Here is a 23,329-nt window from a genome sequence, read left to right on the forward strand (position 1 = left end):
AACCAACTGTCATAACTAACAAATGTTATTTAAAAATATAACCAACTAGCATTATTATACTCCGAAGTCCACTCCTCCAATAGTCCAATGTATCTCCATCGTAACAACAAAGCCTCACACACGTCATTCCTCCACATTCCTAATCTATAAGTCAAATTTATTTGTTTTTGGACATGAAAACCGAACTAATAAATTGGACTTGCCCTCTCTTGTTCTTACACTGATTGGGCCTCCTTTAAAGTCCATCAACTCCCCTGTTCCAGTATATCATCTAATTCTTTTTTTAATTTCTGAAAGCATATGCCCACCTTTGTTAAAGACAATCGTCCTTGCCCTTTTGTTCCAAATGACCGCATCTCCCTAAATAAAATTGTTCATGTTCATAACTTTTATTTTGGGGCAGAAAATCACGATTGCCCAATCTTTGTGACGACATTGATATCCTCGTTAATAACCATGGTTAATAAGAGTTGGTTCATATACGCCTTAATCCAATGTGGATATTTTGTTGGAGACAAACTTACTTAGGGTTGTTTGATAGTTAATAACTGAGTTAGAAGCTGACTGAGTTAAAAGTTATGACTTAGTTAATTTCTGATTGAAACTTGTTGTTTGATTTTGCATCCAACTGTGCAAAATGACTATAATATTACCCTCAAACAACATTCTATAATCTAGATATAGGATAATAGTCTCTCTCTTGATTGTCTTCACCTTCTTCTCACCGGTTGAAAAATGAAAACTATAAAAAAGAACATAAAAGCCTAATAAAGTCAATCAAGTCAAGATTTTCTATAAATTAAGGATTTTTCACTTATATCCTCCCACTTCATTAACAGACCTCATAAAACTCCTTATCATTTTAATAACATCAAAGAAACTGTGTTTGGCGAAATCAAATCTAGATGATCCATGTTTTACTACTATGAAATCTACGCAAGTGGTTAATCATACAACAAATCTCCCCAAAACACATGCTCATTCAAAAACAGATACATACAAAGAACCAATACAATCAACAAGCAGACTGTAAACTTGAAAAAAAAAATTATATATCTGGTGCCCTGCTGCTTAATTGGGCTTAAACTCACAGTTCACTACTAAACTCACTCTCAAATTTCTTGCATAATTCATCCATTCTATCATATATTTGTTTGTGTGTAATATACATAAAGGGATTCCTTCAATTTATCCCCATGTTATAACAAAGCTATACCCATTGTTTGATTTCTTCTTGGATTTAACTTGTCTCCATGTCTATCTACAACAAGCATCATATGCCAACAACAATTCAACGAGCACAGCAAAAACAACCAAAAAAATCGGAGGAAAAAGGAATCTGCACCAAAACCTGTATGTTCCTATATCCAGAATATTAGAACAACAGTTCTACAAACATGAATCATTCCAAACATAAGAAGAAAGAAAAAGGAATCTGCACCAAAACTTGTAAGATTCCAAAACAATGGCTATTCAGGTTGAAATTATCAATTCTCCAACAGGAATCGCTAGAATGTTGAACCAGATACTAGAAAAAAGGGTACAATTGAAAAGGGTCATAGAAAAAACCTTAAACTCACCTTTTGTTATAATGAGATCAACACAGCTTGTTGACATATCCTAATGTGAAAACCCTATCTGCGTTCAGTGGATAGTACCACAAAAAGACAATCACAGACCATTGATGTACAAATTTTGAATCAGTATGTATACCAATTCAAGGGTTGAAGAAGAAAGTCCTCATATGAGGAAGACGACGTTGCAACGGAGGAAGGCATCGACGTCGTCGTCGGTGGAGAATGGAGACGACGAAGGAAGGAGGTTGCAGGCTAGGAAGGGAGCTGCGATGTCGTTCACGATGAGGCAAGGCAAAGTGGGGAAATTTTCAGCCAGTCTCTGTTTTCCTCAGGACCGAGTGAGATAATTTTCCATGATCGAATCAGAGGATTAGACCGGGTCAGACGCATTTTGCCCTTTATCAAACGGGACCAAGTCAACCAAAAGTTCTGACCGAACCCAATCAGCTACATAACAAAAACAAAAGAGGCCCTTACGTAGTACATTGCTTTTAAAGCTTGGTCCCAATATGCTCTCCAAGATTAGCTTTTAAATGCTCCTGATATTTATCTTTTTTAAATTTAAGATAAAATTGTAAATTTGATCTTGTCTTTGTCAAAAATTGAGACTTTAGTCTAAAATGTTTTGAAGTTGCACCACTGGTTCAAAATGTTTTGAAGTTGCACCACTAGTTCAAAATGTTTCATTTGTTGTGACGTTGGTCCAATTTTTTTTTGAACTTTTTAAAAATAATGAATTTGTTTTTTGTATTTTCATTTTTTATTTCTTTTATTTAATTTAACTAATTTTGAAATTAAAAAAAAAAATAATCACCCCTACCTATTACTAACCCACTCACCACTTCTTTCTCTCTCTCTCTCTCTCTCTCTCTCTCTCTCTCTCTCTCTCTCTCTCTCTCTCTCTCTCTCTCTCTCTCTCTCTCTCTGCCTACTGGAAACCACCATCGGAATCCACCACCGCTACTGCAAGAAACCGCCCATAACTGTCGTCCTTCATCTTTTCCAACAAGTGACTGTCGCAAGAAACCAACCACCACCGTCATCCTCCGTCTAAAGAGAGACGAAGGGTTTTAAAATCGTTGCTCCAAAGATCCTCATAGTGACGGCGACCTCTAGGTACGAAAAATCTAACGACGACGATGTCGGTGTTTCTAGGGTTTTGAGGTTTCTAGGGTGGGTCTAAGACAAATTTGGAAAATCAATGAAGCGTGGCGGCGAAGATCTGGAGTTGTTCGTGGGTTTAAGACAGATCTGGAAAATCAATTTGGTTTTCTCTCATATTTTTCTAGTGGTTTTCAGATTTTTTGTTTGCACATCTCGAAAACTCAAATTTTGTTGTCTGGAGTTATCCATGTGTATGTTTGGAAAAACAAAATGATTCTAGGGTGTTCGATTTTGCAAATCTGGAAAAATGTATTCTTGTTCTTGAGATCTAAAAAAAATTGAGTTTGTAGAAATATGTTGTTCTTGAGTTTGCAGAAAAATTGATAGTCATGTTTGAGATTGCAGATCTGAAAAAATGAGTGTTTTGTTTTTCAAATATGAATTTTTTTTTGTTTGACCGAAGCTGGTGGTGGTGTCCGATGGCAGTAGTGGTGACCAGTAGCGGTGGTGGATTCTGGTGATGGTGTGACAACCATCAATTTTGGTCAAACAAAGACAACAAAAGTCAACCAGGTCAACTCAACTTGTAATAGAATTTTAGGTGAATAGGGATATTCCCTAATGCGTCCAGCGACGATTAACAAATTTTAATACAAAATACCTCCCTTAGTGGAAAATATTCGAATATAAACCCTAAACAAGGTTAGTATCGTAACAATTCGGTAATTCAATTTTATATTATTTTAGTATAAATAATATTCGTAAAACAAGGTAGTAGAACCTTACACTAAATGGCAAATTAATATCAAATGTTACATTTACAAATTTTTGGTGAATTCGTCACCAAATGCGACAAATTCGATGCCCAGCCCAAAACGCCAAACTTTTAACAGAAAGAATTTAGGAATCAACCTAATTTTCGTATAACGTATTTTATTTTTAATAATAATGACTTTTATAATAATTTGAATTTTCATAGTTCAAATTAAATATTTATACATCCTTTATACCATAATTCTTTATAAAAAATACCACTATTTTATAAAAATGCCAACATTTTATAAAAAATAAAGGGTTAACTTTTGTTTTTGTGAAAACCCATGACTAGACATGTTGGTCGCTCTTTTCCCAACAAATCTAATACCCATCATAAAACCAAGCCTTTACACCACATGTAACCATGCAACACCCACCCTACCCCTACCCACCCCACCACCCCATCCCCTTCCCCCTTAAGAGTTACACCCCCCCCCCCCCTTTTCACCACTTCTTCTTCAACACTTTTCCTCCATAATCCTCTCAAGAAGCTCTTCAACTCTCTCAAGATCTCCCATCCATAAGTTGGTTCTTAAGTTTTTGGTAAGATTTTTCTCATAAATCTAGTGATTTTACACACATACATACTAGTTTTGTTACATTTGCACACATTAACATGTGATAAAATCCATAGGATAATACCATCTTCAAGTGTTCTTCCATCACCTTCAAGTGTTCTAAGCTTGAAGATCTTCACTTTCATCTCTTTATCCAACCACAAAAACACACAAGGTGAGTTCATACCCCTTCATTTTTTAGTTTTTCCAAGTTTTAAGGGGGGGGGGGGGGTGGAATACAAGTAAAAAAATCCTATTTGGATGATCTAAAGGCTTTGCAAACTAAAAATACAAGTTATGTCACTAAAGCATATCTATGCTTGAAAATCAGCTTTTTACAGAAAAGTTGCGGTCTGTTCACGGACTGTTTTACCCTGCTTAAATTTCATATCCAGTGCTATAAGCTTCGCCAGAAGCAAGCAAGACGGGGTCGCTCTGCTTCGTAGACAAGGCTTGTTCCGTACTTGACTTACGAGCTCGTGTAGTACTCGCCCATATCTCTTCTCTAAAGGGGCGCACACTCGTTGTCTACTAAATGAGCTCACGAAGCGATCTGGGAGCGAAGCCTTCAATTTATTTGCTTCCCCCTTTTCTTTTCCCTCACCCTACCCTTTCATTTCCGCTTAAGCTTCCCCGGTTTGGGGGATTAATTGATTGGATACCCGAGAACCATAATCTTTCCTAGGAACAACTTCTACGACGATAGATAGGGGTCAGGTTTGTTTGGCATCTATGCCCGCTGCCCTCCAAACAGTATGGGAGCCTTTCAGCTCGTACTGATCATACTCCTAGATCTTTACGGCACCTCCTCCACCATAGTGTGAGCTGGTCGATCAATCCCTCCTTTGTTTTCCCTGCCTCCGGGCACCTTAGAAGAGATTTGATTGGAAGGAGGGTGAGAACGAAGACAGTGGTTTGACTGCTGGGATCTCAATCGACCTGCATCAGCGGAAATGGAACTATCGAATCACGGGTGACTCCCTTTATCGGGATGGGAGGAATTGCTTAATCGGCATTTCTGTCAATTGGCGGAAGACTATGCATCCTGGGAGGGTACGACTTCAAGGGATGGACTCGATCGAACGGCCAACCACTTTCCATTTTTGTAGGATATTAAATCCAAAAGACCATTATTAGCGTGTAGTAGATTGGCCCGAGTGCGTAATACGTCAGTCGAGAAGAAATCCCATCAATGGATATGGTAGAGGAACGAAAGTGGTCGTCGGCGGTGTAGAGCTATAGCTATAAGGAGCGAAGCTCACACACACTGGCTGATGTAGGATGGGATAAAGTTGCCAATGCGATTCACGCGCAGAGTTGGACACTTTTTTTGAAGCGTGATGCTCATAAGTCCACTCGATAAGATACAACTTCCGAGGCCTTATGGGGGAGGGCCGACCTTGGTTTTAGCTACTAATGACGGGGCTGCATCGGGGACCGGAACAGGGGCACGAAGCTGCTCCGTGATATTCCAGATGAGTTGAAAGACTATGATCCCCTCCCTTGACATCCACTCGCCCTAATGTATAAGCAGGAGAAAACCCATAAAGTCAAGCACTGGTGTAAGGATTTATTGCATTGCAGCTTGATTATCCCACTCATTCTTCTGGTTTTCATGGTTTTAGCTACTAATGACGGGGCTGCATCGGGGACCAGAACAGGGGCACGAAGCTGCTCCGTGATATTCCAGATGAGTTGAAAGACTATGATCCCCTCCCTTGACATCCACTCGCCCTAATGTATAAGCAGGAGAAAACCCATAAAGTCAAGCACTGGTGTAAGGATTTATTGCATTGCAGCTTGATTATCCCACTCATTCTTCTGGTTTTCATGATTCTATTTGTTTCCAAGTAATGCATATCCCTATGGTCTCCCCTAAGATTCCTAAAGGAAAATGGATCAAATGGGCTCCTCCTCCTTTTGGTATTTTGAAGTTGAACACAAATGGTTCTTCAAGGAATGACATGACAGCAGGTGGTGGCATTCTTAGGGACTATAAGGGCTCCACTTTGGTTGCTTTTTTCGACCTTTTATGGCCCAGGTACCAACACATTTGCAGAAGCCAGAGATCCCCTTTTTGGTCTGATTCTTTGTTAAAGATTAGGCTACTCCAAAGTAGCAGTGGAGAGTGAGAAAAAATCATTTTTGATAGCATCTGTGGAGGTGCAGTCCCTTGGACAGTCCCTTATATGATCAGATTTTTAAAAATTTTCTTACTTCCTTCCATGTCCATCTCTCATATCTACAGGGAAGGGAATCAAAGTGCAGACACTTTAGCTACCCATGGCCACTTCCATCAGGAACATTTTGAATTTCTTTCTTTTCTAATGGCTTTACTCAAAAGAAAAGAGCTCCCACCGCTGATTGTAGATTGAAGTGAGTACCTCCTCTTGTCGACTCTGAACGAATGCTAGCATGGTGTGGGGCAGTCAGATTCTATTTCCTCTCAGAGGCCATAAAATTAGAGTCCTCGGGGAAGCCTTTTCTATTCACTTCTTACACGAAAAGAGGGAATCGAAGCACTATAGCTCCGCTCAAACAACCCTTTATTCGGGGTTCACATGTGCTTTTCGATACTGTACGGGTGACTTAACACCAACCAAGTTCAAGTTTTTCAACCCTTAGCACTAATATGTACTAAGGCTCTGGAGAAAGAAAGTGAAAATGAAGTTAGTCTTGGCTTCGTCTTCTTTTATGGGAGACAGGGGCAAGGAAACCACTCTTAGAGCAGGAAGCCCGTAACCATATTAGATTCGTAGCTCGTTAAGGGAAATTCAATCAAGTTGGCTACCATAGAGTCAGACCTTTTTCCGATCCTATCTCATCATAGCCGGGTAACAAAAAGAAGGAACTTTCTAATGAAATGAAAGAAAGGTGAAGGAACGGCGAGGAGGGATTCGAACCCCCGACACTGTGGTTCATAGCTATGTGCTCTAATCCTATGAGCTACAGGCCCCACTCCGTCTCCACTGGATCTGTTCCCGGGAGTACCCTAAAAAAAGGAACCTTTGCTCTCCCCAGCCATTTCGGGTTAAGAAGATGTCAAAGCGCCTTTATCTCTATAAGAATGGCGCGTTCCGAGGTGTGAAGTGGGAGAGAGGGGATGTCATAATTAGGGTTTTGAATAAGACGACCTTTTGATTTTATTTTGCATTTTTTTTTCATATTGAAAAAGTATGAAGAACGGGAGGTGTGAAGTTTTTTTATCATCCTGGCGTCGAGCTATTTTTCCGCAGGACCTCCCATATTTCAAAACTGTTCAATATGCAAATAGCTCATGTCTATACCTTTTCAAGGACTACTCGCACACGTTCATACAATTTTTCTACAATTTATGGTCATTTTTACAAAACTGTCTATCATTTCAGAACATTTTCGGACCATTCTGTAAAAATGAACATTTTCACTCTGGTTAGGAACCACTTAAGGCCAGGGAAAATTATTATGGACAAAGTAGACTCATTTTCTAAGCTCTGAGAGTTTACGGATCCAAATTTCGACTTACGATGATTCTTCTATAATTTATCTAAAAACATAGACAGAAAAGTCAAAAACTAGAAATTGTCTTTACCATACTAAATGTTTTTATATTTGTGTTTAGATGTAAGTTTATATGTTATAATCTTTGAAAAAATGTAGACATGATAACTTACATGTATTTATATATTTGATTATAAAAATGGACTTAACAAAACATCCATAATAAAATATGATTGGTATAGTTAATGGGTCACAAATACTACTTTATCATTTTGCACGAACCATATAATTATTTAAAGGTACAATTATTTTTACACTATGTAACCACTATGGAAGGGTAATACCTTCATTTGCAAAAAAGGTTTTCATTACACTAGACGTAAACCTGTTAATACAATTTTGTGAGACATAGCCTTCACCGTAACTACTTGAGTACATACTAAAGTTCATGAATTATAACCAGGGTCTCGGTAAGAGAGCGTGACACTTGTGTATAGATCTATACGGGACTGAAAACCCCGCACCTAAGTTGTTAGCTACAGTTAGACCGGCAGGTCTATGGTAACAAATGTCTAACATTCTGATGCCTAAAGAACATTGTAGCAGGCCAACTAGTTGTTAGTATTGGATTAGGTGTTTAAGCCCATAACTATAATTGGAATGTACTTGACCCGAGAGTAGCATGGTCCATTTCGGGTTGCATATCACCAAGACAATTTGATAGGATGGATACTTGAGTAAGAGGTTACTTATGATTTATTAATATATTATAAGTTCTAATATATTAATATGAAATCGTATTATTTAATTAGTATTGATCAAGAATTAATTTGGAATTAATTATGTGATCAAAAGAGACTAATTAAATATATGGGGATTGATTTGGTAAATCAATGATTCTTATAGTGTGGGCCAATTGTTATTTAGGATGGGCTAAATCAATATGGTAGTCCATGGATAGTCCATAGAGGTTTAACCCATAGAGCCTAAGTAATATGAAAGGTCATGGGCATTAGGGTTTGCATGGATGTAACCCTAGACTTTGCCACACTATAAAAGGACTCCCTTAGCACCCAAAATTGGCCACTAGAGTTCTTGGAGTTCATTAGAGCCGATTTTGGAGCTAGAAACATCCCTCTCAAGTTATCCTTTGTCCTAGGTGTGTTGTGAACCGTTTGAGGCATCACACTTGGGGTGCTAAGTTCTTAAAGGCCAAATACAACAAGTTCTACAAGCTACATAAAGAGGTAAACTCCTAACTAGTATTTTATGTTGTTTATGTCAATTGTACTCTAGTTGTAGGCTTAATGCTTTTGAAACAATATTGCATGTATAATTAGAGAAAACATAGATCCAAATCATTTAGGGTTGTATGTGCACCATAGGATGTTGTAGTATACTAAAACCCAACAGTTAGCACGATTATAATAACTCAAATGGGGTATTAACAATACATTTGGTTTACGGGGCTAACATACATTCAATCAGTTTTTTATAATGATAAAACTACATAATACTAATTTCCAGTACAACACTACTTACATTTTTGGTCTTTGGGTTTAAGACCTACAACTCATTTTTAAAGAAAATATTGGATTTTCTGAAAGCACACTCTATCATTTTTACAAGGAAAAGTTACCGATTTTTCTCATACAAAACTCTTGTGAACTCACCAACTTAATTGTTGACACTTTTTCAAAACCACTTGTATTCTCAGGAAATCAGTAGACAGGTAACCAAAAAGGTTTTGAGGATGGGGCATCGCAGCATCACGTCATTTACTTTTGTCATATGTATTTGGTATCAAGTTAACAATGTTTTGGATACAATGTAAACTTCTTAATTATTAATATGATGGTTGTATGGCTTTGATCACTATTATTCGTTATGTTATGATACTGTACATGAAGTCATCCACCCCCATACGTTTCCGTCGTTCTGGTTTGGGGGTGTGACAGATGGTTTCTGAAGGTTTGTATTGATCGGATACACTTCAAGTATGGATAACAAAGAACAAACTAACTAAGCAAAGATTAAACAGAAAAACAAAGAAAACGAGTAATCACAAAGATGCTTTCACTAAGAAAGAAAGTTCCCACCAAGAGAACGAAGATCACAAAGACGGTCACCAAGACATATATTAGGGTTTCACCCTAATGTTGAATATACACGATTACAATAACTGATATCCCACTAATTAAGGGATGTAAACCTATATAAGTAAAGATCTGATCCTAATCACAAAGATTACAGATCAGATATCTATTATATATATATATATATATATATATATATATATATACACACACACACACACATAAAACTGCCTAATATACAAAGATCACCAAGATCATTTGCTTTACGTTGACGCTGATAAGGTCTTGTGTTGGCGTTGGAGCTACTGTTGACGTTGGTGCTGGTGCTGGTGGTCAGCGTGTAAAGTGTTTGACTCATCAGATCATAAGGTGTGACCTTAGAATCTCCCCCTATATGATGAAGTCAAAACTAATCTTTAACGAAGTCATCAAGGTTATCATTTGAGAATTTTGCAGCTTCAGTTAGAATATCAGGATTTAACCACTTGAAGTCATCAAGATGAAGATCAGTTAGACACTTTTTCAAATTAAATCATCACATGATATCCTTTTTCCAGTTCCTTATGTCGCATACCCTCCAGACGAAGATTGAACAGATTTTCAGTTGGAGCATCCGGAAGATCTTCAGTCCATTGAAAACACATTTGGTTCTGAATGTCAAGATAGAAAATACCATGTTCTGGTTCCCAAATGAACATGTGCTGAATTGGCTCAATACCCACTGGAAAATTTTTGTTGATGTAAGGAGTGCCATACGAAAGAAGAAACTTAGTGTATTTTGACATTCTGGGCCTGCTAGTTCTCTCCGAAGTGGATGGCTGGGATGGACCAACTGAAGGTACTATGTTCAGCTTCTTGACTTTGTTGATCAACATTTGAATATCCAACATTACCTCCTGATCATTAACACCTTTGTGTTTAGAAATTATCTCATCAATTTGTATCCACTCGTTGTAGCCATATTTAACTAAATCACGAGCAAATATAACTTCGGTGTATTTATACTCGGTCTTTTTCCTGACTAGATGCAATTTGAGAGATTAATTCTTGGGTTTGGTGTATCCAAATTTGATGATGGGATCAGGTTGGTATCTTCTACCTAGAACATTCCAAATTTCTTCCGATTGATCCAATCATTTAGCTCAACGACTCTATTTCATTTGGCCACTTCAATGTTGAAACGCTGAATATTGGTCTTTTACGCATCAACTGATGCAAGGTGTTGAGCAAGTTTGATAGATTGACGTTCCACCTTTCTTGTTCGAACTAAGGCATTATGTTCCAACATAATCTCTCTGACTTCTTCAACGGTCACTTGCCAATCTGCAGCTAAATCCTCCAAATCAATTGTCAGCTTGCATTTCTTGGGAGGAGCGGCTAAAAAACCATCATCGGCTGAAGAACCACCATCGGTAGAGGAACTTCCAGCTTTAGCGTCATTTGCTCTCCCTGAGAAGGAAGCCTTCCTTTTTCTAGGATTGAGTTGTTCATCATTAGATTCTATGTCGTTGTTGGTTCCTTGAGGAATCTCCGTAAACAACACTCAAAGGAACAACAATTTGTTCCATAAACACCAAATCAAGAAACCCTTCATATTCATCAGTCTCAGACTGATCACCAACGTATGGAATAGGTTGTTCATCATTTGTTGCATCAACATCTAGGATAAGCTATTCGTTGCTCTCTTGTTCAACTACAACAATTGCTTTTTGATTATCACCCGTTCCCGGTTTAGACATTTCAGGATGAGATAGAGTTGCTACAGTTATCATTAGCTCTTTATTTTTCTCACCCTTTTTGGCATCATCAGTTTGGGGAGGGGAGTCAGGTGGTGGAGAGGGAGTGCGAGGAGGGGGATGTGATGGTGGAGGAGGATTTGATGATGGAGGTGGAGGTGGAGGGTGATTTCCTGGAGAGGTAGGAGGAGTGTCTTCAAACATCATATAATCATTATCCAAAGTCATTGAACGTTTTATATCAGCCACATCTTTCTATACTTTGGACAATCTTTCTCCTAAAGATTGAGTCATTCGCACCAATAGAGAGAGCTGAGAGAGAACAATAGTTTGAAAGTTGGAACTAGATCCCCCCTAATAAGTAGAGGCGGTCTGAAGAGGTGTTGGCATTGCAGGAACAGTTGCAGCTTGAGGAGAAGGAGACGCTGATCTTGGAGAACTCACATCTTGATTTAATGGATCATTGAATTCCATTTGAGGTGAAATTGATCCTCGTTGTACAAAATCTTCTACAGAAGGAGTTTTGGATGATGTTGAGAATGAAGAGAAGTGAATATGATGGTTCAATGTTGGAGGAGAATTATTCATTCCTTGAACAGAGGCTTCTCCTTTACCAGTGGCAAAATCATCTTCTTCATCATCAGCGTCTTCTTCATCATATGTGCATTCTTCAGCACCAGCGCTTTCTTCATCATCTTTATTATCAGATTCTTCATCTTCCTTAGAATCTCCTTCATCATTATCCTCATCATCCTCTTCTTCAGTGTTAGAGGTTTCAATTATTGGGTTTTATGTACTCTAACATCCCTATGGTGCACATACAACCCTAATGCTTTGGATCTAAGTTTTCTCTAATTATACATGCAATATTGTTTTTCCAAAGCAAGAAGCCTAAACTAGCATACAACTTGATATATGAATCATAAAAACTAGTTAGAAGATGACCTCTTGTTGTAGCTTGTTTGTATTTGGCCTTTAAGAGCTTAGCACCCCAAGTGTGATGCCTGAAATGTTTCACAACACACCAAGAACAAAAGGAGGCGTGTGAGAGAGATTATGAACCACCAAAATCGGTTAGGGTTCTCTTAGAATACTAGTGTGTCAATTTTGGCTAAGGGTTACATATATAGTGTAGAATTCCAAGGGTCACTTGTAAACCCTAATACATACACTTAGCTTATGATCCAATAATTCATATGGACTAACTCTTTATGGATTCTCACATAAACTTAGCCCATCATGGCTCAATAGCCTAAACCATACGTATCACTGATTTACATAATCAGTCCCCGTATATTTAATCAGTCTCTTTTGATCACTAAATTAATTCCAAATTAATTCTTGATCAATACTAATTAAATAAAATGATTTCTCAATTAATATTTTATTCTTATAATATATTAATAAATCACAAATAACCTCTTTCTCAAATATCCATCCTATCAAATTGTTCCAGTGAATTGCAACTCAAATGGACCATGCTACTTTCGGGTCAAGTACATACCAATTATAGTTATGGGCTTAGACACCTAATCCAACAGTCTCCCACTTGGATAAGTATAATAACTATAACTGCAAGTACGACTTGAAAAAACCGACCGACATTCGTAGCTCTCAAAAGCCGCTGTCGAACTCTGACGCGTCCATTAGATAAGGGGTCATATATTCCTCCGTTCTACAAGATATCGTATGAACTGAGACATGGATTATAATCATTCTCTCTGTTCATGTGTTGTTTCCCGATTTCCGATTTATGATGACTGACTAATTGAACAAATCAAATCAGTCCAGGCTTGGCCAAACGCTTAGGGTGTCATCACTAAAACATCGAGGGGCCCACAAAGATCGCTTTTATCCCTCTTAGGGTAAAAGGAACAAATAAACTTCGACTCATATGCTTGCTCTATTTACTCATCAAATCACACACAACATTACGTTTTATAACACCAAGTTACTGGTGCGTTTTCATATCATCAATATGCAACTGACTTGTAAACTACAACTCACATGTATTGGTTTCAAGAATATAAGATATTATCGTCTCATGATCACTTATGATAAAATCCATGAAGTGATTCAAATGAGCGTGGGTTTGATCCAATACTCAAATCGTATTACAGGAGTACTCATGAACACTGCAACAAACTTGTGCTATGTCTAAAACCTTAGACAATCTACAGTCGGATCCATGACAGTCATACCTTATTACTTACTTCCAAAGTATGATTGACTGTGGATGTTTGAATAACCTAGTTATTTAGAAAGTGAAACATGCAAAGTGAAACACAAGAATAATCGAATCCAATATGGTCTCAAGACTTTTGAATATAAATAAAACACCTTTTATTTAATCACCATATTGATTACACATTTATTCATTGTATAATGTTTCGAGTAATCAACTTAATACTTGAATTAAAACAATATTTATCCCATGCTCCAAGCATGTACACTATGTTTATATATGGTCCCTACTTTGTGAAATAGATCAATTGATAACATTTCAATGATGCTCATTTCACAATTCCAAATCCTTATTATTTAGTGTAAGAATACCTAATTCTTGCCACTATAAGAATGTGTTAGATTCTAAACTATCATGCAATGTATCATTTGTAATGTCGAGATACCAAAGTCACAGAGACTTTGCCAACGATATTACAAAACTTTCCACTGTATATTGATAACAAAATTCCAAGGAAGTGAAGTCTCAAATTCATAGTACATTCCTTTGAACACACTTATTGCATAAAGGTTTCTAACCTACACATAAATTCATAATATCCAACTCCCATTATGGAAAGATTTCCATATTGCCATGTGACAATCCTATCTATACATAATCTTGTCAATATGGTCCATCCATTACTATACTTCCAACTGTCCATAAACAACCAATCTTTGGTGAACCTTGGATTGTCCTTAACAGTTGTTTAAGAACTTTGGTCATACACGGTTCTGGTCCATTTTCCTTCTTAATGCTCTAGGCATTTGGAAAATTCAGAACACACAAATATTATAACATATGCAATCGATCCTATACCAGAAGCATATAGGACACGATTCATAATGTCTTACATAAAGACATGATAATTTACCAGTCTCTTGCTATAAAATTTCCATATATAGAATTTCCTTATGTTGAATCATTTCATCATAACATTCATATATGTTCATGACTAAGTTTGATTAATACTTCAATCTAAGCTGTTAGATTTAAAATAAAGTATAAGTATCCTCTCCTTACTATAGCGGAACAACCTTTTAAATTCTGCAACTTTGCAATTTAAAACTTTGTTTCCTATAATTAGCATTGCTAACTTGCAACACTTACCATAATAAAATGCTCCCACTAGCATAACAATTATTTTGTTACTATCATAACGTTTATGCTCCCACTAGCTTTGACATGTATCCAGAAATCAGCTGGACTTCTAGAAATCAATACTTATTGACTTTCTTTCCAAAGTTCAGATTTCTTGATACGAGATGCTTAGATATTCCTGTATCTTAGCTCATACACCTTTTATTAGAAAGCTCATGTGTGTCTAAACTTTTTCAGAACTTACAGCAATAGGTTTCGAATGTTCGGACTATTTACCATTTCTCACAATTCGAACTATGAAGAGGGATGCCGTAATCATAATTGTATTTGAGACCGCAATCAACACAACTGCTATCAAAATCTACTTAGTGAAAGTGTTTCCTCACAATCATTTTTCATGAATTGGAGAGAAACCTTATGACACTTAGATTTATGGTGTATGTGTTCTATCCATGTGAATCTGTTATTTCCAACCATTATCATAGGATAAGGTCTATGAAAAATTCAAACTCATATGGACTGAACTTGTTCAACCTTAATTTCTTACCATATGGTAGCACAAGGTCCTACCATGTCTTCCAGGTTGTTGAGCAGTTCACCTATACTGGTCAATGTAGTTTCATTGATCAAGATGCTTTACCTTATGCATTCAAATGAGAACTCATAGAACTCATATGCATAGTCAACTTAAATGGAATGGGCACAGAAACAAGAATATGTTAACACGATAGGTTACGAACCTCAAGTCGTGTGGTAGTGATAAACAATAGGTTTATTCTTGATTAGTTCTTGAAACTTTTCAAGGTCTTTAAGACTCCCAATGACTTCTTTACATATAAGATTCTCTTGTCAAACAGCATTCCTTGACAAACAAATATCCAAGAGTTAGTACAGATTCTTTGTTGGATTATTGTCTAAGTCCATAACTATAATTGGTATGTATTCGACCCGACTTGGCATGGTCTATTTGGGTTGCATGGCATCGGAACGATTTGGATAGACTTTTGTGAGAAAAGGATATTTACGATTTATTAATATATTATAAGTTCTAATATATTAATATGAAATCATATTATTTAATTAATATTGATCAAAAATTAATTTGGAATTAATTCTATGATCAAAAGACACTAATTAAATATATGGGGATTGATTGTGTAAATCATTCATTCTTATATATGTGGGCTTATGATCCATAGTTCTTCATGTTGGGATAAACCCATGGAGTAACCCATGGATACTCCATGGAGGTTTTAACCCATGGAGCATGAAGAATATGGAATGACATGAGTTACATAGTGTAACCCTAATAGCCATAATATATAAGGACCCCATGGCTCAAGAAATCACTACTAAGGTTTCATATGAGAGGGCTAGCCGATTTGAGCACAAGGACTTTTCTCTCAAGTTATTCCAAGTTGTTGTTGGTGTTGTCTGAACTATTTGAGGTGTCACACTTGAGGCACTAGGCTCTTAAGCTCCATGGAATCAAGCTACAACACAAAAGGTATGTTACCCTAACTAGTATCTTATTTGGTATATGAGAATGCATGATAGTTATAGGTTTAATGCCTTGGAAACCATTTGCATGTATAATTAGTGAAAACATAGATCCAAGGTATTTAGGGTTGTATGTGCACCATAGGATGTTGTAGTATACTAAAAACCTTCAGTGGTATCAGAGCCAGGTTTGTTTTCCAGTTATACTTGCTGAAATAGCTTAAAAATCGAAAATTCTGGCTTCCTGGGCACTGGAATCGCCGAGTCCATGAAGAAATTCGACGAGTAGAAGCCCCTAACAGCATATTTTCGACTTTTAAGGCTGGAATTGGACTAGGAACATTACCCTAAGCTGTTTTTGAACTTATAAACCTGTTTTTGATGTGGTAATGTTCATGCTAATCCAATTCCAAAGATAATTGTCAAAATTTCAAGATTTGTATTAGTTTTATGTTAATGCTAATTTCTTGAAGATTGATGATTTGAATTATCTTGTTCTTATGAGTTAGCTTAGATTAATAGAAAATTTATGAGATAATGTGTTTTCAATCCATATTGATCTAAAAGTTATTCATAAAATGTGTTTTTGTAACCCGTCCTCAAGTTATATGAAAAGTCACATTTATGTTTTTTAAAAAACTCATAAGATTTCCATAATTTATGAAAATGAAGAGTCTCATTTTTAAATGCTTTAAAGTCTTCAATAACTTGTCCTCAAGTTATGGAACATGAAGAGTTTTTCATTAAAACTACTTTAAACACATAAGTTATGGAATTGAAAAGTTTTTGAATTGTTCAAAACTTTCCCTCAAGTTTTGGAATTTGTAAAGTTTCCCCATGAATACTTTAATTCCAAGTTAAGCCCTTAGAGTTTTAAAAGTTAAAATTCAACCCTTATACTATTATAATATTAATAGTTAATATTTATATATATGTATAAGAACAAAGTCAGTCTTACCGTTAGTAGGCCTCATTCACGTAGCCGATCTATAAGGGGGGTATAAGGTTACTGCCTATAAAATGGCAGTTTAATGGGTGTCCACTCTCACCCACCGCTTCCTTGACTGGTGGAGGGTCGTTAGCCGAACGGGTTTGACAGGACTATAATTCTCCCTTCATTAAAAGTATTAATGATAAACACTAAGTAACTAAACTCTTATAAATTCCCAATCTTAGTTACTTTAGGAAAATGTGAATTTGGTGCTAATCCATGAAATTACACTTTGCACTTTGCTTAAGTTGGTAGTGGAGCGCGTGTGGTTAAACAGCATACTAGCTTGGATTTAACAAGGTAGGCAAAGGGTAACTTAATGTTTATCATAGGATCGGTGGAGCGCGTGTGGTTAACCAGCACATCGATTAAGTGATAAATATTAAGGGTACCAAGTATATTTGCATCAGCATCCCAGTCACAAACTTGAGAGGGCACACTCGAGATTTAAACATGCCATTGAATAGTTCAATGAATCTCAAAAGATCTAGGAGTTTCAAACCAATTAAAACCTAATTCCTATTTTGTTTTTCATGGTGGAAATTAGTGAATCGTCATTCACCTACCTTCAAATATTTTATAGCTTGGATTACAGCATCCCTCTTCCAAGTTATAAAAGTATTGTGTTGGGTCCTAGCCTTAATATTTCATATTGGGTGTTATATTAAGGACTTAAATCAACTAACTTAAATATCTCCCATTGTAGATGTCTGGTTCAGACAACTATGATCTTCCTAAATCCCTAGGAACAAGATTTCCTAATGAAGATGATGTCCCATGTTTGGTTCATGGAAATCATACTTCTCTTCCTTCACCTCCTCCAGTTATTCTGCCTAACCCACAAGTTCTTGAAAAGTTCAAGGTCACTCAAGCCCTATTGGCAAGCAAAGTCTATGTGTGCTCACATCTTGGAGATAAAGTCACATATTGACAAGCCGGGAGAGTTGGGTGTCAAGGTCTTGAGGAAGTTGGTTGTTGACTAGGTTCTTCAATCACTTTCTAAGTACATAGTGAGTTCCTTTAAGACTACTACATGACAGACCATGACATGACCCTTAATGATCTTACTTATTTTCTTGATGCTGCTAAATCAGCAATGATTTGAAGCACGAGTAAAGCAAATTTGATTGGAAGATCGACTTCCCAGACTTCCATTGACACTGACAACGGTAACATTGGAAATCCAGAAAAGCTTTCTCTTCCCAATGGAAAGGGATCGACCATAGTCAACTCGGTTGACCAAATGGTAAAGAGAAAGGCTAAGTCTGAGACAGTCTCGTGTACCATTTCCAAAGAGTCCATATGCTTATATTGCCAAAGGAAGGGGCATTGGTTGCGAAGCTGCCCTATTTACATGAAAGATCATAAGGTTGGCCAAGTCAAAAAGTTTGAGTCTACTTCAGGTAAGTCCACTTTCTAACTCTATTAAGTTCTTATTTGGAGATTCTTATTACATGATGTGACTGAGTCACATGTTGAAGTTTTAAGAATCAAAGAAAAGAGAGGAATCTTAAAGAAGAGTAAGCTGATTCTAATCGCGAAGATGGATTTCGATCGCATGGTTTGGTGATCAGAGTTTTTGAGCTGCTGCTTAAGAGTTGTGATAGATTGCTTAGGAATGGATAACAACATAGTTTTCGTATGCATTTGAATTGTAAGGATAAGTTTTTCCGCAAGTTTTAAATAAAAGAAAAAGTTTTATTTTTATTTATTTTAAATATCCTTACAGTGACATTTGTGAAAAATTGTTTTTTATATGATTCCATTGATAGCAACATTGGAAAATGGATTTCATTCTTTCGTTTGTGGTAGTGTCATAATTTACCAAATAAGGAAAGATTCTCATCACCCAAGTTTCAGTTGGATAGAAACTTGGAATCATGCAAGTTGTATTGTATGATGAATGGAAATTTTCATCTTTGGAAAAATTAAGACTAATTCCTTATTCACATGTATATGTGAGTCAAGTGAAGGACTAAGGGATCAAGTACACATTTTTGTGCACTAGTCAAGTCCACCACAAAGATCGATAAGATTATTCGTCATGATTTATTGAAGTTCACTAAATATGGTTATACTTACAAGTTTAAGTATAATTCTGAAACATTGGAAAAGTTTCAATGTATGGCAGAACGAATGAGAAGAATCAAATTAGGCAGAAAGATAAAAGTTTCTCCAATATGAAAAGATGGGAGAGTACTTTAGTATCGTGTTTTGTGATTATCTTAGTGATTATGAAACCATATCACAATTATTTCTCTAAGGACATCTTAGTGCATTTGTTTGACTAAGAAGAGGAATCGTGAATTGTTGAATTGGTTAAATCAAAAGATGAATCATACTTCGTTCCAAAATTGAGTCTTAGTGTAATAGTCCAAGATTGTAACTTGAGTGACATAATCTTAAGAAGGTTTATAACACTTGTAAAATGTAAGAGTAAAATGTGTTCTACTCTTGTACATTTGAAATTGGTAAGTTGTGATGTTTTGGATAAAACAGAGACCAACTAAGGCTAATTGTATGAAGTGTTTGTCTTGATAATAATCCGCACTAACTCCTGAATATTTGCTTTGTCAAGGAATGGTTCTTGACAAGAGAATATTATATGTCAAGAGGTTAGTGGGAGTATTAAAGATCTTGAAAAAGTTTCAAGAACTAATCAAGAATAAAACATGTAGTTTATCACTAGCACACGACTTGAGGTTTGTAACCTATCGTGTTGACATACTCTTATTTCTGTGCCCATTCCAGTTAAAGTTGACTATACATCCGAGTTCAAAAAGTTCTCAGTGTTGGGACAACTACTTGGAAGCAATGGCAGGCCCTTGTGCTGCCAGGTGGCAAGAAGTTAAGATTGCACAAGTTCGGTCCATATGAGTTTGGATTTGTCACTAACCTCCCCTTGTGGTTATGACAAATTCACATGGATAGGAGCACATACACCATAAAATCTAAGTCTCATAAGGTTTCTCTCCGATTCCTGAAAATGATGGTGAGGAAACGCTTTCACTAAGTAGATTTTAAATAGATAGCAATTGTGATATTTGCATTCTCAAATTCGTTAGTGGAGCGTGTGTGTTTAACCGGCACACTAACATGGACTTGTGAGAAATGGCAAAGGTCTAAACAATTGAGACTATGATTACAGCATCCCTTTTCATATTTCTAAAATTTTTTAGACACACGTATGAGCTATCTAAGGGAAGGTGTATGACTTTGATAAAGTTTTATCAAAGCATCTCGTATCAGAAATCTGAACTTTGGTAAGAAAGTCAATAAAGTATTGATTTCTAGAAGTCCAGCTGATTTCCGAGTACATGTCAAAGCTAGTGGGAGCATAAGTGTTATGCTAATAATCATCATGTTAGTGGGAGCATGATAATTATAATAAGTGTTGCAATTTAGCAATGTTAATTATAGAAAACAAAAGTTTCAATTGGGAAAAAGTTGTTTTGCTATAATTAAGGGAGAGAAAATTATACTTTATTTCGAATCTAAAAGCTTAGATCGTGAGATTTTATTCAAATTTGGTCAAGTATATATATGAATGTTATGTTGGAATGGTTCAACATAAATAAATTCTATATATGGGAACATTATTTGCGTTCCAAAATTCGATTGTGATTACGGCATTCCTTTTAATAATCTGAATTTTGAGAACATGGCAAATAGAAATAGAAATATTATAGCAAAAGACTGGTCTAGTATCATGTCTTTATGTGAGACATCATGAATCGTGTCCCATATGCTTCGGATATAGGATCGATTGCATGTGCTATAATATTCATATGTTATAAATTTTTCCAAATGTCTATGGCATTAAAAAGGAAAAAGTACTAGAACTGGATATGACTAAAGTGATTAAGCAATTGTCGAGGACAATCTATGGTTTACCAAAGATTGGTTGCTCAGGGACAGTTGGAAGTATGGTGTAAATTTTTGGAGAGGACCATATTGACATATTCTGAAAAGAGGCAACTCTTGTTCAGAAGTGATAGTCAAAATGGGAATATGGAAATGTTCTCATAGGTGGAAGTTATCCATTAAATCTGTGTAAGATTAGAAAACTTAATGCAAGAAGCATGTTCAAAGCAATGTACTTTGAATTTGAGACTTCGTTTCGATGGAATTGCTCTCCATCGAATATTTTGTAATGTATGTTGGCAAGTCTTTGTGACTTTGTGCATAGTCATTACAAGAGGATCATTTCATATAAGTTTAGAATCTAACAGATTTCGGTAAATGGTAGGAATTTGGAATTCTTACATTTACGGTAAGGATTTGAGATTGTGAAATGAGAATCATTGGAATCATGTTCGATTGGTCTATTTCACAAAGTAAGGATCATAGACAAACGTAGTGTGCATACTTGGAGTATGGTTGTTTGGACAAAACATAGTGTGCATGCTTGGAGCATGGCATGACTATTGTTTTGATTCAAGTATAAAGTTAATTATTTGAAACATTATACAATGAATAATGAGTAATCAATATGGTGTTTAAATTAAAGGTGTTTTATTTACTCTCAAAGGTGCTTGGGACCATAGAGGATTAATATTATTCATGTGTTTCACTTTGCATGTTTTGACTTCCAGAATAGCTAGGTTATTCTTTCCGAATGACTAAGTTATTTAAATTCTCCACAGTCGGTCATATGTTGGAAGTAGATATGAATCAAGACTGTCATGAAGTTGGCTTGTAGATGTCTAAGGTGTTGGACATAGCAAGAGTTGCTACAACATTCATGAGTGCTCATAAGCTCTGAGTATTGGATTAAACCCACACTCATTTGAATCACTTCATGGATTTTATCACGAGTGATCATGAGACGATAATATCTTATATTCTTCAAACCTAGAGATATGAGTTGTTGACTATGAGTTGGTTAGACATTGATTGTACGAAAACGCATTGGTAACTCGATGTTATAAAACATACATTTGTGTATAATTCAACAAGTAGTAGAACAAGCATATGAGTCGAAGTTTATCCATTCCTTTTACCCTTGTAGGAATAAAAGCGATATCTGTGGGCCCCTCGATGATTTAGTGATGACACCCCTAAGTGCTTGGCCAAGCCTGGACTGATTTGATTTGTTCAATTAGTCGGTCTTCATAAATCGGAAATCGGGAAACAAAAAATGGACAGAGAGAATGATTATAATCCATGTCTCAGTCCATATGATATCTAGAATGGAGGAATATATGATCCCTTATCTAATGGACGCGTCATTGATTTGTACAGAGTTCGACAGCGGCTTTAAGAGCTACGATTGCTAGTCGGGTTTTAGAGTCATACGCAATAATAGTTTTAGACTTATCCAAGTGGGAGACTGTTGGATTAGTGTCTAAGTCTATAACTATAATTGGTATGTATTCGACCCGACTTGGCATGGTCCATTTGGGTTGCATGGCATCGGAACGATTTGGATAGACTTTTGTGAGAAAATGATATTTATGATTTATTAATATACTATAAGTTCTAATATATTAATATGAAATCATATTATTTAATTAGTATTGATCAAGAATTAATTTGGAATTAATTCTGTGATCAAAAGACACTAATTAAATATATGGGGATTGATTGTGTAAATCATTCATTCTTATATATGTGGGCTTATGATCCATAGTTCTTCATGTTGGGCTAAACCCATGGAGTAACCCATGGATACTCCATGGAGGTTTTAACCCATGGAGCATGAAGAATATGGAAAGACATGAGTTACATAGTGTAACCCTAATAGCCACAATATATAAGGACCCCATGGCTCAAGAAATCACTACTAAGGTTTCATATGAGAGGGCTAGCCGATTTGAGCACAAGGACTTTTCTCTCAAGTTATTCCAAGTTGTTATTGGTGTTGTGTGAACCATTTGAGGTGTCACACTTGATGCACTCGGCTCTTAAGCTCCATGGAATCAAGCTACAACACAAAAGGTATGTTACCCTAACTAGTATCTTATTTGGTATATTAGAATGCATGCTAGTTATAGGTTTGATGCCTTGGAAACCATTTGCATGTATAATTAGTGAAAACATAGATCCAAGGTATTTAGGGTTGTATGTGCACCATAGGATGTTGTAGTATACTAAAACCCTTCATTCTTATCAAGAATGACACTTCATATAATTGGTCTTAGTTGG

General features: G+C 36.3%; 1 long non-coding RNA gene across 1 annotated transcript; it reads right to left on the bottom strand.

Moving 5' to 3' along the window:
* Window positions 1–951: 951 nt before the first annotated feature.
* Window positions 952–2,020, bottom strand: LOC145169079 (uncharacterized). Its single transcript, XR_013742283.1, has 2 exons — window positions 1,581–2,020; window positions 952–1,361 (listed from the first exon to the last, which is right to left on the bottom strand). It is a non-coding gene; the product is annotated as an uncharacterized LOC145169079 (long non-coding RNA).
* Window positions 2,021–23,329: the final 21,309 nt, after the last annotated feature.

The sequence above is a fragment of the Lactuca virosa genome, chromosome 4, assembly GCF_052849685.1.
Source record: "Lactuca virosa cultivar CGN04683 chromosome 4, Lactuca_virosa_CGN04683_v6, whole genome shotgun sequence".
NCBI lineage: Eukaryota > Viridiplantae > Streptophyta > Magnoliopsida > Asterales > Asteraceae > Lactuca > Lactuca virosa.